The 12,516-nt window shown below is 53.6% G+C and overlaps 1 long non-coding RNA gene across 4 annotated transcripts; it reads left to right on the top strand.

Moving 5' to 3' along the window:
• Window positions 1–601: 601 nt before the first annotated feature.
• On the top strand, window positions 602–11,390 carry LOC123599816. 4 transcript variants are annotated; one of them, XR_006713304.1, is made up of 3 exons: window positions 602–2,294; window positions 2,932–3,021; window positions 10,835–11,390. It is a non-coding gene; the product is annotated as an uncharacterized LOC123599816 (long non-coding RNA). The 4 variants fall into 4 exon arrangements; XR_006713305.1 differs by lacking the exon at window positions 10,835–11,390 and adding an exon at window positions 7,361–7,600; XR_006713306.1 differs by lacking the exon at window positions 10,835–11,390 and having other exon boundaries at window positions 602–1,768; window positions 2,094–2,294; window positions 2,932–3,530.
• The last annotated feature ends 1,126 nt before the right edge of the window (window positions 11,391–12,516 follow it).

Raw genomic sequence — 12,516 nt, 5'->3', positions numbered from 1 at the left:
GGTGAACTTCACCTCTGACCCCAAATCCTGTAATGTTTCTACGTCGGTTGAGTCCATGGGACAGAGTGGGGGAGGGTAACCCACCAAACTGGGTTCTGACCCCTGTTCGGTCGAGGGTCCCTGGGAGGGCGTGAAGATAGGCTGGCAGGAGAGAACTGGGGACCACTGGTGAGTTGTAAGAGTCTCTTGCCGGGGGAGCTGTTAATGGCTGGAAGGCACGGCCTGCGTTGGACGGGAGGTCTGCAGAGGTAACAGACTAGGCGCACCGGACGGTGCCAGCAGGTCAACTTGGCATCCTCGCCTCCACCACACTCAGCGGTTCCTCCCTAGGCAAAACACCATCTCATCCAGAAACACCCACTCCTGAGTATGTAGGGTCACGGTGAATAGGTCACTGTCATTTTCACACCGATGCGGGGGGAATTTCGATGCGATGAAAAGGTAAGGCCTTCTTCTTCTTCTTTTTTTTTTTTTTAATATTTATTTATTTTTGAGAGACAGAGACAGAGCGTGAGTCGGGGAGAGGCAGAGAGAGAGGGAGACACAGAATCCGAAGCAGGATCCAGGCTCCGAGCTGTCAGCACAGGGCCCTATGCGGGACTCGAACCCATGAACTGGGAGATCATGACCTGAGCCCAAGTCGGATGCTTAACCGACGGAGCCACCCGGGCAGCCCGGTAAGGCCTTGTGATGGGCAGCTTCTCCAGGCTCTCGTGTGGAGAGAGTCCTGGGAGGATTCTTAGACCCACGTCCGTGCTTTGGAGGAGAAACCAGAGCCATGGAACGTTGGCTGCAAGTAGGGGAGGTCCCTGGCAAGCCCGGGGTGTGTGTGATGCTAAAAAACCACGATCAGTAGCTGAGTATTCAACACCCACCAGTTCACTTTCATCAGCTGTCCACCTGCCGGTAGAATCATCATCCAACCATCCATCCGTCCACTGTCCACTCCTCCAGCATCCATCTCCCAATTCCCTCATTCCCCCCTCTCCCCATTCACTCACTTCCCCCCAGTCCTGTCGCCCCCCCCCCCCATCCCTCACCACTGACTCTGCACCTGGTCCTGTGCTGGATGCTCAGTGTGCAACGAGTACGACTGCGATCTTCCTTCAAACCCAGTGAGGCAGGCAGACGCTTCGTCTACGCGAGGGAGGTGAATGGAGGGTGGTGGAGGGTTCTAGAAGGTCTGAGGTTTCAGACCTGGAAGACCTAGACAGGCATCAGAGTTAGTCCCGCGATGCTAAGTCTGGGAAACCGAGGTCTAGAGAGGAGATAAGACATGCCAAGTCACAGAGTCATAGGGGGGCGGGGGTGTGCTCAGGTCTCACTCCCATTTCCCTGTTCTTTCCGCCAGGCTCTAGGCCCCACTTCCCCATCCATACTCAGCAACACTGGAGGCCAAACGCTCTCAACCCCTTAGTGCCTGGCGCGGCCCTGGGCCTGGGGAAGGGGACCTTCCCTGTTGCCACGGCACGCCTGCGCTGTCCCCACGGACAATCAGATTGGTAGAGCTTTCTCATGCTCTTCCCATCGTCCCACGGAAAACCCACCACAGTTCCGGAGCACTGGCATCACCACCCCTTTTTACAGAAAAGGGGGCTCAGAGGGGGGAAGGGGCCTGCCTAGAGTCACACAGCTCGAGTGCAGTGGAGCCAGCATCCTGAGTCACCGTTCTGAACCTGATCTGAGACACCAGGCGGCACCTCACATAGCCTTGAATGTTCTGGCCCCAGGCCGATGTTGCGCCATTGAAGTCAGGGGCTGCTGACAGGTAGGTTCGGAGGGGACGGGAACGTTGGGGGAAGGACCCTGAAAAGGAAACCCCGGAGATTGTTTTCACCTGGAAGGGCTCCGCCCCGCCCAGCAATGGAAAATGTGTGTCAGAGGAAGCCGCTGGCTGGGGATGGGGTAGGTGTGCGTGGGTGAGCATTTGGAGGGGCACAACGGGGGAGGGGCAGGATGTGCTGGGGTTGGTGGGCAAGGTCGGGGTGCCGGAGCGGGGCGCGGGCTCTGCCCTCTGCCCACTGCCTTTTTCTCTCTGGTTCTCGCTTTCTTTCTCATGCTCTCAGAACTAACAATACAACTTTCACTTCCAGACAGATGGGCCGACTGTCCTATGAAAGCTGTCCCCACGCCCTACCTCCCAGATCCCCTTGGCCAATTCGCTCTGCTCGGTAGTTACCGCAGCAAGCATTTATTGAGCACCTGCTGCATGCTCAGATGCAGGGATGCAGGATGGCCTCTTCCCTGCCCAGAGAAGTGCACAACCTGGTGAAGACAGAAATATGACGAGACAGGTACAATACGTGGGTGACACAATCCCCTGGGGTGGGGGGTGGGGGGGGGGCAATGGGCAGAGAGGCCTTCTGGGAGACAGCACACCAAGCATAAGGGAGGTAATATAACTGCTCCTCCGTATGCCAGATCAAAAGACTAAGCCCTTTCAAGGCTTTTATGGCTTTCCATTCTCTGAAATAGGAACGGCTAGTATTCCCGTTTTACACGTGAGAAAGTTGAGGCGTTGAGACAAAAAGTTGCCCAAGGTGCCACTGCCGGACGCTGGGCAATGGGGGAGCCGGGATTCAAAACCAGGCACTCTGCTCTTAACCACTCTACCGAGGACAGGGAAGGGGGAGCAGGTGGTGGTGGAGGCGGGGGTGGGGGGGGTAATAAGAGGAAGGGCCCGAGGAAATGGTGTATCGTGCTGATAGCAGAGGGCAAAGGGCAGAGATGAGAGGCTGGGAGCATGTGGGGCCCAGGCAACGAGTCCCTCCAAGCGTTGCCCGGGCACTGGGGAGCTGTGGACACGTTTTGAACAAAGGAGTGGCATGGGCATGTCTATTCTAGAAAGGCCCCCGCCTTTCAAGTGGTGATCAGTGGGGGCAGCGGCCGAAGTTAAATGTGATTGATTTCAGTGTGTTATTCGTTTCCTAGGGCCATTGTGACAAGGTACCGCAAAGCCGGGGTTAAGATAACGCGGACTTATTCACTCTCTGTTCTGGAGGTTCGAGGATTGAAATCGAGGTACCATCAGGGTCACCTTGTCTAAGACTCTGGGTAGAAACCTTCCTTGCCTCCACCTAGCTTCTGGTGGCCATCAGTCGGTGGCATTCCGTAGTGGTCAGCTCTATCACCCCCATCTCTGCCTCTGTCAACAACAGTGTTCCCCTTGTGTGGTTCTCTCCTCTTCTTAGGAGGACACCAGTCAGATTGGACCAAGGGCCAACCCGGCTCCAATACGACCTCATCTTAAGTAATTACATCTGCAGCAACCTTCTTCCCAAATAAGGTCACATTCTGAGGTGCTGAGAGTCGAGGCTTCAACATAACTTTTGGGGGGACGTAACCCAACCTATAACAGATGTCCTTAAAGTGCTTGTCATATAGATAAATATCAAATCTGGGAAAAAAAAAATCCTATGCACATCTCACGTCACAGTTTGAGATTTAGGAAATCTGGCCTCAGCATGTCTGTCCCCCACACTAATACTTTGCCCTAGTGAGTACTAAATAAATGTTTGGGAAATACTTGACTTGTGGTCCCCTAAGGCTCCCAGGTCTTTCCTTAACAAGTTAGAGAAATAGAATAAAAGTCCCCAGAGAACAAAGTCAAGCTGCCCTCTGTCCTGGATTCCTGGCAGGCAGCAGCCCCACTGACCTGGGCACCCCCTTCCCTGCCTGCCTGGGCACCAGCTTGGGGAAATAGCCAGTCACGAGAAGGATGGAAAGGAGAGGCCTCAGCTCCCTTCCTCTCCGGATTAAGCAGACTCACTGTTCTCAGTCCTCTCCCTTGCCTCCCTATCTAAACAGGCTCAGACTACTCCATTGAGACCAGTATCCCTGCATTACTCTTGCTTCCCTGGCCCGGTTCAGGCCTTTCCCTTTACCACTGGGACTATTGTCCCCGGTCTTCGAACTGATTTCTCTGCTGCCAGCACCAATTGGCTCATCCTGAATATGAATCTGATGACTTCTCTCACTGCTCTAAAACCTTCAGTGGCTCCCTATTGCTCTCAGCACAAAGTCCGGATGATTCCCTAGCTTACCATTTCAGACTTTGGACATGTTGGTCCCCAGGTAGCTATCCAGGCTCGTTCTTCACTACCTCCCTACATGTGCACTATCCTACAGGCAGGGGAGGTTCCAGAATTTCCATCTAAAAGAGATGGCGGTGGGGGGGGTCGCATTCTGGTTGGCAGGGGGCACCATGGAGGCTTGTCTTTATAAGCAGGAATGCCTGAGCATGACGGTGCTTTCCTGTTTTCGGCATCTGCTCCTTGGGGTACACTGTCCCCTCTACAGGGGATCATCTCCCTACATCCCAGTTTTTCAACATGTGACTCAAAGGACCTCTTCACCCTGATCACATAACCAAAAGGACTTCTCCCCGATCTGCATACAGGGTATTTTGGTAGAACTTCATTATGAAGTTTATTCCAGTGCACCTTGTCCTGGCCACAGGTTGCACCTCCCTTCCCTTAGAGCTAGGTTCTAGCCCCAGGCCTGGGCTGAACAGAAGGAAGGGCAGGTGAGAAAAATGCCAGGGTAGAGACCTGGCTGCTGAAACACTTTGTCAGTGTTTGGCTGCATGACTCTAGGCCAGTCACCTTCCTCCTTCCCTTAGAGCTAGGTTCTAGCCCCAGGCCTGGGCTGAACAGAAGGAAGGGCAGGTGAGAAAAATGCCAGGGTAGAGACCTGGCTGCTGAAACACTTTGTCAGTGTTTGGCTGCATGACTCTAGGCCAGTCACCTTCCTTCCCTGGGTCCTTCTCAGGTCCTTCTCTGTAGGGTGGGGGACGGGGGGAGGCATTCAAGGAGGGTGAAAGCATGAGCTAAGTTTCTCCCTCCACCCCAGGTCTGACCAGACCTCGGTTCTATGAACAGAAGCTTTTGGGGGTCCTTTATTTTGTATTAATTTACATATATTTGCATACGTGCTATAAGAGGCACTGACTACATTTCATTCATAGAAAGAACTGATGTCATCTAATTGATGTCCAGGGACGGAAAAAAAAAAACCCACTGGCTCATGGTTCTATCCAAATCTTACCAGTCAGAGGTCTTTAGTGATTAACCCTCCCACACCCTCCTTTTACAGAGGAGTAACTGAGGCTCAGAAAGGGAAAGTGACGAGGCAAATGACACACAGTGAGTGTCAGGCTTCCTCCAGGCTTCCCAGAGTCCTCTGCCAGGGGATGGCCCCAGGCACCGGGTTCCTCTCTCCATGCAGGGTGCAGGGTCGAGGGGTGTGAGGGGAGGCTAGGTTTTCTCTGTAGACCCTTCTCTGCACCCCAGAATAACAAAGCCTGCTAGCTTAACAGCCTCCGCAACCACCACAGGAAACCAAATTGTAGTAGAAAGTCAGATGGGAGTGGAAAATCTTCTCAGAGATGTGAGATCGTTGCTTTCACCTGTTCTAAAAATAACTCGGTTTATTAGAGATTGATAGATGACAAGATAACCCACAAGTTATTCCGCTGAGGCGGGGGAGAGGAGAGAGTTCCACCTGTTTGAACAAAAGGGGAGTTTGGGGGGTGCTGTGGGGGATTGGCGAGATGGCTGGACCCTTCGAACTCAGTGTTCAGTGAAAGTTAGTTAGGGGGGGTGGGCAGGTGCCCCTCGGAACACCAGGGCCAGGACGGAGGACACTGCCTTCAAGGATCCTAGTCCAAGGAGCAGGGAGACAGATAAGAGAAGTTGACAAATAAAATAATTGCAAACCGGGAAAAGTGCTCCAAGAGAAACAAACAGTAGGGAGATGAAGAGGAACGGGCGAGACTGAAATGGTCAGGGAGACCTCCGGAAGGAGGGGGCCCTGAAGCTGGGACTGGACAGTGAGAAGGAATGAGCACAGCAAAGAATGGGGGGAAGGGCATCTCCAGGAGAGAGACCAGCATGTACAAAGGCCCAGAGGTAGAAAGGAGCTTGGCGGATCTGGAAGCTGGAAGACCAGTGCTGGACAGAGAGGGAAGGGGTGTGGACTTGTAGGAGGGGCTGGGCAGAGGGCAGGGCCAGGCCTGTGCTGGCTTGGGGGGCTTCTTAGGTTCATGGATTTGATTCCAGGTCAGTGGGAAGCTACTAAAGCGAAGTTTTCAGCAGTGGCATCAGGAGATGTGGTTTGCCTTTTAAGAAGCTTGTACTTGGGGCACCTGGTTGGCTCAGTCGGTAGAGCACGCAACTCTTGATCTTGGGGCTGGGAGTTCGAGCGCCACATTGGGCGCAGAGATTACTTGAGAAAAGAAGGAAGCTTGCTCTTGCCTGTTGTGGGGAATAACGAGGGGAGGCTCAAGCAGCAAGGAGACCGGCCACGCAGTGGACATGGCATCCCGTGGGAGGCCCGGTGGCCTGGACTAAGATGGGGAGACAACTCAAGGGACTCAAAGTGGGTTTTGGAAATACATTTCACGGGAGCTACAGATGGGTTGGGCTGGGGGTGGGGTAGAGGGTAGAGACAAAGAAGGCACTAGGAGGGCCACCCAGGCATCTGGCCTGAGCACCTGGTGGGTGGTCGTGTCATTTCCTGGGGGTGGGGAAACGCGCAGGCGGGAAGGGCAGGTGTGGGACTCCGGTTTGGGGGGTGTGAGGTTTGAAAAGCCTGGCGATCACCAAGAGAATCTGCCAGAAGGCAGCTCCCGAGGCCCTAGAGGCCTCGGGTCCTTCCACTGTTAATGAAGTCTTATCGGTGAGCTCCAGGGGACCAGGGGCCAGCTCTGCTTGGTTTGATAGCATCAGCACCTAGGAAGCTGCCTTGCACAGAGTAGGTGCTCCACAAAAAGTTGGTGGACGCGGGAAGCTGGATCATCAGCTAAAAGCAGCCTCCCAGGCATGGTGGGTGCTCCGTAAATATTGAAGGGATTCTCGGACCCCTCTTTTCTCACCCCTGCAGCCAGCCAGTCGATGATTCGTGCAGCTTTGCCTTTCTCAGTGTTTCTCAAGCCAATCCCCTACGCCATTCCTACCACCGCTGCCCTAGTCCAGACCCTCAGCGTTTGGCTACATCTACTGCGAGCTGTGAGCACCTACTATGTGCCGGGCGCCGTGCTAGGCCCTTGAGGAGTATTTTTCTTACTTAACACCCCCCAAGGCGCAGGAAACCTTTCCTCCCTCTTACTACCCACAGCACCCCTGCAACAGCCTCCCGTGTGGTCTCCCCGTCTTCAGGCTCCACCCTTCCAATCCGTCTGCCATAGCTCAACCAGGGCGGTTTGCAAAACTCAACATCTGCTCTGTCCCTCCGCTGCTTACAACCCTCTGCTTGTCTACAGCATCGTGACCCGACAGCTTAACGTGGCTGACGGGACCCGAGTTCCATCCCTGCCTCATCTGCCACCGTGCCTCCGGCTGAACCTTCCCTGCCCTTGCAGGTCCCTGGAGCATCCAGCGCTGCTTCTCACCCCCGTCCCTGCTCACGAGGCGTCCTCTCCTGGCGGGGGCGGGAGGAGGTTCCTATTGCTACTTTGTTCACACTCATCATTTAAGGCTCAGCTCTTCTGCCCGGCTTCCTCAGCTCCGCTGCTGGCTAGGCTGCAGGTCCCTCAGGCCACCTTCTCCCCACTCTGTGTTGACTTCAGCAGCACCACTAATAAGAACTCTTTTTAATATGATAATTTGTCTCTTTAAAAAAAATTTTTAATGTTTATTTATTTTCGGCAGAGAGAGAGAGAGAGACAGAGCATGAGCGGGGGAGGGGCAGAGAGAGAGGGAGACACAGAATCCGAAGCAGGCTCCAGGCTCTGAGCTGTCAGCAGAGAGCCGGATGCGGGGCTCGAACTCACAGCCCACGAGCCATGACCTGAGCCCAAGTCCAATGCTCAGCCGGCTGAGGCCACCCAGACACCCCGATAGTTTGTCATTTAATTAACGTATGGGATTATTTCCCACTCGTTAGGTCTGGTGGTTCCTGAGTCACAACTGAACAACGATCCCTGGGCAGCATTTCCCCATAGGGCAAGAGCAGTGGTCAGTGAGTCTACTCTTCTCCTGAGTTGGCTGTGATCTGAAATGAGTCGCTATCTCCAGAGACTATATAGGTGTCCGTAGAACAGGGCTGAGGGGTCTTCGTCCCTTGCAAACCCCGGACTGTACCGAGGGGAAGAAGGCTCCAGGAGTTTATTCTCACGCAATGCCTTCTGATCCCGGTCCTCCCTCTGTCTTGGGGCTCAACGGGTTCCTCGAGTTTTCTTGTTCCCACCCAGGCAGAGGGGGAGCTGATGTCCAGTTGAGGGTTCTCCCTCCGCTAGGCAGGGGTCTACACCTGTGTGGCCAGCACGTGACTGGCCCAGCCAGCCCCTCCGACAGCGTGGTGCAGACCACACTAGGCAGTGGCCTAGCCCCTGGGAGCGAGAGCTCACCGCTGCCACGTTTCCAGATGTCGCTGCCTGGTGGGGCCGCATGGCTGCCGCTCTCCGTGTGACGCTCCTGACCCTGTGGTTCAGGAGCGGCTTCAGCTTCATGCACGTGGCAGCTTTGGCTGGACCGATGGTCTGTGGTCCCACACTGCTGCAGGACAGACAGACACAGCCAGCCAAGGAGAACCATGCCCACTCAGCATCGGCTTCCTTCAGCCTCAGCGACCAGCGTTCCAGCTCCGGGACCAGACTCCTGTCGTTCTGGGTGAAAGGCAGATCCTATAATAATAATAATAATAACTTTTATTTATAGAGGCATATCATATAACATATACTATACTGAATGCTTTACAAATATCAAATAATTTGGGGCGCCTGGGTGGCTCATTCGGTTAAGCATCCGACTTCAGCTCAGGTCATGATCTCGCGGTTCGTGAGTTCGAGCCCCGCGTCAGGCTCTGTGCTGACAGCTCAGAGCCTGGAGCCTGCTTCAGATTCTGTGACTCCCTCTCTCTCTGCCCCTCCCTTGTTTGCGCTCTGTCCCCCTCCCCTCAAAAATAAATAAACATTAAAAAATTAAAAAAAAAAAAAACAAGCATCAAATAATTTAATCCTGACCACAGTCTTATGAGGTGGGTAATTGCTGGCCCCCATTTTGCACGTTTAGGAAATTGGGGCACAGAGAGGTTAAGTGACTTGCCTACAGCTGCACGCAGCGGGTAAATGACAGCCCTGGGACATAGACCCAAGCAGGCTGGCATCCTCAACAACTTTAACCGGTCACGTGACACGTGTCTGTTTCCTCGCCTGTCTCCCTTGAGAACAAGAACTGAGTCTTGCTCTTCAACACTGGCACAGCGGCTGGCACACAGTAGGTGCTCTGTCAACCACCACCCCCGCCCCCCCCTTAACAGGAGCCGGTTTGCAACAGGAGCCCTACGTCGGGTAAGAGAGCCCAGGGTGGGGCGGGTGGAGGGGTAGAAAATGTGTTTCATTTTAATGGCTTTTTGCAACCATCTATTCTACAAGATCACGTTCATTTTCGCAACACTGCTGGGCATGGATTATTAGACCCACCCGTCAGATGAGGAAACTGAGGCCCGAAGAGGCTGAGAAATTTGTCTGAGTCAGCTAGCGAAGAGTTGGTGGAAGTGGAAACCCAGGCCTCCTGACTCCCAAGTCCAGTGCTCATTCTGCGCATCAGAATCGGGCTGGGGGAAGATGCTGCTGAACCTGAACCCTGTCCAAGGGGCATGGAGGCCCTGCCGAGGCCGGGGTCATTAATCACTCCCTCTCCCAGCATGAGGGAGCCTTTGGGGACCGAGGCTTTTTTCCCTTCCTCTCAGCCCTCAGGGTCTAACACCTCTTCAGGGCAGGAAACTCTTCCTTGTCACAAAGCTCTGGCCCTTCCTCCCCCAAGTTCCCTCTAGTCCCAGGCCACTCCCCTCCCTGTCCCCCTCGAGGGTCCTGGTAAAAGCATCCGCTTGTCAGTGTAAATCTGCAGGGTTCAGACCAGCAGCTGGAGACGGATGGGCAGGAAGCAGGAACAATGGACGAAAGAGCCTCTGTGCCCAGGTGGGTGGGGGAGGGAGAGGCAGGAAGCAGCAGCCTCTCTCCTCTGGAGGCCTGGAGCCTGGCTGGCCGGAGGCCTGGGCTGCCAGAACCTGCGGGGTTTATTTGGATTCCCCAAGGATCCAAGCCGGGAGCCCTTCGCAAACATCAGACCAGCTCATCTCCGTGGGGTGCCCGGTCCAGGATGTGTGTGACAAGAATGTCCCTTTCATGCGTCTCTGTTTGTCCCTGGGGACTAGCACAGGGTCGGCTGCACAGTAGGGCAGGGGCTTGTCTGTTGCATGAAGAAATTAATCCGGCATTAACAATAAAGAATTGCAGGGTTTTCTTCTTTTAAAGTAACCTCCGTGTCCCACGTGGTGCTCGAACTTACAACCCTGCGACCAAGAGTCTGACTGAGCCAGCCCCTGATTTTCTTTTTTAAAAATATTTTTAAAACATCCACAATTTCCTCTTTCCCCTTCAAAATTTTTGCACAGACTGTTCTTTCTGCCTGGCGTGCTCTTCCCTCCGCTTTTTGCAAGGTCAGCACCTTTTTAGCCTCCAGGTGCAGTTCAGATAAAGCTCTCCCATGAAGCTTTGAGGGCCCACTTTGACCCACACCCCTTGCTAAGGTAACCCCATTCCCTGGCCCCGCTAACTCAGCACCCTGTTGATTTCCTAGGTGGCACTTATCTTAATACAGCATCTTCTCACTTACTATGTATCCTCTTTTTTTTTTTTTTTTTTTTTTTAATTATTCCCTGTCTCTCCCACCAGAACGTAAGTTCCCAAAGAACTCATTCACTGTTGCATCCCCAAGGGGCAGGCACTTAGCGATGCTCCATAAATCGTTGTTAAATAGATCAAGAGATGACCAACCGAGTCCTGTAACGATGTCATTCACACCCCGTGCTCTGCAATCTGCTTCCTTGACAGAACAAAAGGAGTCTCCAGCAGCAGAGGATTGTAAACCTCCAGTCCCGAGTGAGCGGCTAGTTCCCGGGTCAATAATTGTGATGACCACAGATCACGTTAGGACTTTGCTTCCCCCGCAATGATTTTTTGAGTTTCGTCAAAATCTGGGTGTGCACAGAGGGGAGGGGGTGGGGGGGGGGCTGTATGTGGGAATGTCCACTGTTTGTCCAGCACACCGCAGTGGACGCTGGGGTGGACAGGGCTGGTTCCATCAAACCTATCCATTTCAAAGATGGGAAAACAGAAGCTCAGAAATGCCACGGTCACCCACACACATCAATCCAGTTTTACCAGCGGAGTTCAATAGACCTGCAGATTCATGGAGCCCGAAGACTTAGTCATTCAAATATGTATTGAGCACCTATTATGTGTCTGACACTGTGCTAGAAGCTGGGGCATCACAACAACTAAAGGCTCAGAGACTCGGGGCGCCTGGGTGGCTCAGTTGGTTAAGCGTCTGACTTCGGCTCAGGTCATGATCTCATGGTCTGTGAGTTCAAGCCCTGCGTCAGGCTCTGTGCTGTCAGGGCAGAGCCTGCTTCAAATCCTCTGTCCCTTCTCTCTGCCTCTCTCCCTTCTCTCTCTCTCTCTCTGTCTCAAAAATAAATAAGCTTTGGGGCACCTGGGTGGCTCAGTCGGTTGAGCGTCCGACTTCAGCTCAGGTCACGATCTCGCAGCTCGTGAGTTCGAGCCCCTCATCGGGCTGTGTGCTGACAGCTCAGAGCCTGGAGCCTGTTTCAGATTCGTCTCCCCCTCTTTCTGTCCCAACCCACTCGCATTCTGTCTCTGTGTCTCTCAAAAATAAGTAAACATTAAAAACAAAATTAAAAATAAATAAATAAGCTTAAAAAAAAAAAAAAAAGGCTCAGAGACTCAAAGCAGTTATGTAAAAGGCCCAGCCTACCTGACACAGAGCCGCTTCAGTGACCTCGAAAGCAAGTCCCCGCTTGGCCAGGTGTGAGAGCAGCGGGGCATGGGGTGGGGAGAGGAGCTCCGAAGTCCTGGGAGGCTGAGGGAGGGAGAGCTGACCTGGGGCTGGACAAAGAGACTCTGAAAGAGAGAACAGTATTGACTCTAAGAGGCCAGCTTAGCTGGGGGTAGTGACCCTGCTCGTGTGCCTGCTGTTGGCAGCTGGTGTTGGATTGGTGCCCGGACATTCAGTGCCTTCACGTGGAGTGGTTTATGCCATCTCCACAGTGTCAGACCCAGTCAACAGAGAAGACCAAAGACCACTCCTGTGCCCAGGAAGCTCCCATTAAGCACCTCCCACAGCCCGTGCCGAGCCCTGGAGTCCCTAAAGTGAGGGAGACACGGTCCCGTTTCTAAGAGTCCTCAGTACGTACTGGTGGGGGCACACAGATGTGCAGACAGGCCATTAGCCTGAGATTCAGGCTACCTCAAGGCAGCACAGACCAGCAAAGAAATCCACTAGCAGAGCCCTCCCAACTCCCTCTTCTGGGACCACCGAGAACATCGGGAGGCCAAACAGACCTGTATTTGGTCTCAGCTCCACCTCTAGGTCAACATGACCATAAGCAAGTGACTTAATAATACATCTGAACCTCAGTTTCCTTATCTGTAAAATGGGGATAGTAATAGTACACTCCTTGCTTATGGAGCACCGTGAGAATCTGATGACATAA

The sequence above is a fragment of the Leopardus geoffroyi genome, chromosome C1 (assembly GCF_018350155.1).
Source record: "Leopardus geoffroyi isolate Oge1 chromosome C1, O.geoffroyi_Oge1_pat1.0, whole genome shotgun sequence".
In the NCBI taxonomy this organism is placed as follows: Eukaryota; Metazoa; Chordata; class Mammalia; order Carnivora; family Felidae; genus Leopardus; species Leopardus geoffroyi.
The sequence above is the reverse complement of the archived record's forward strand: the minus strand, read 5'-3'. Positions and strand labels throughout refer to the sequence as shown.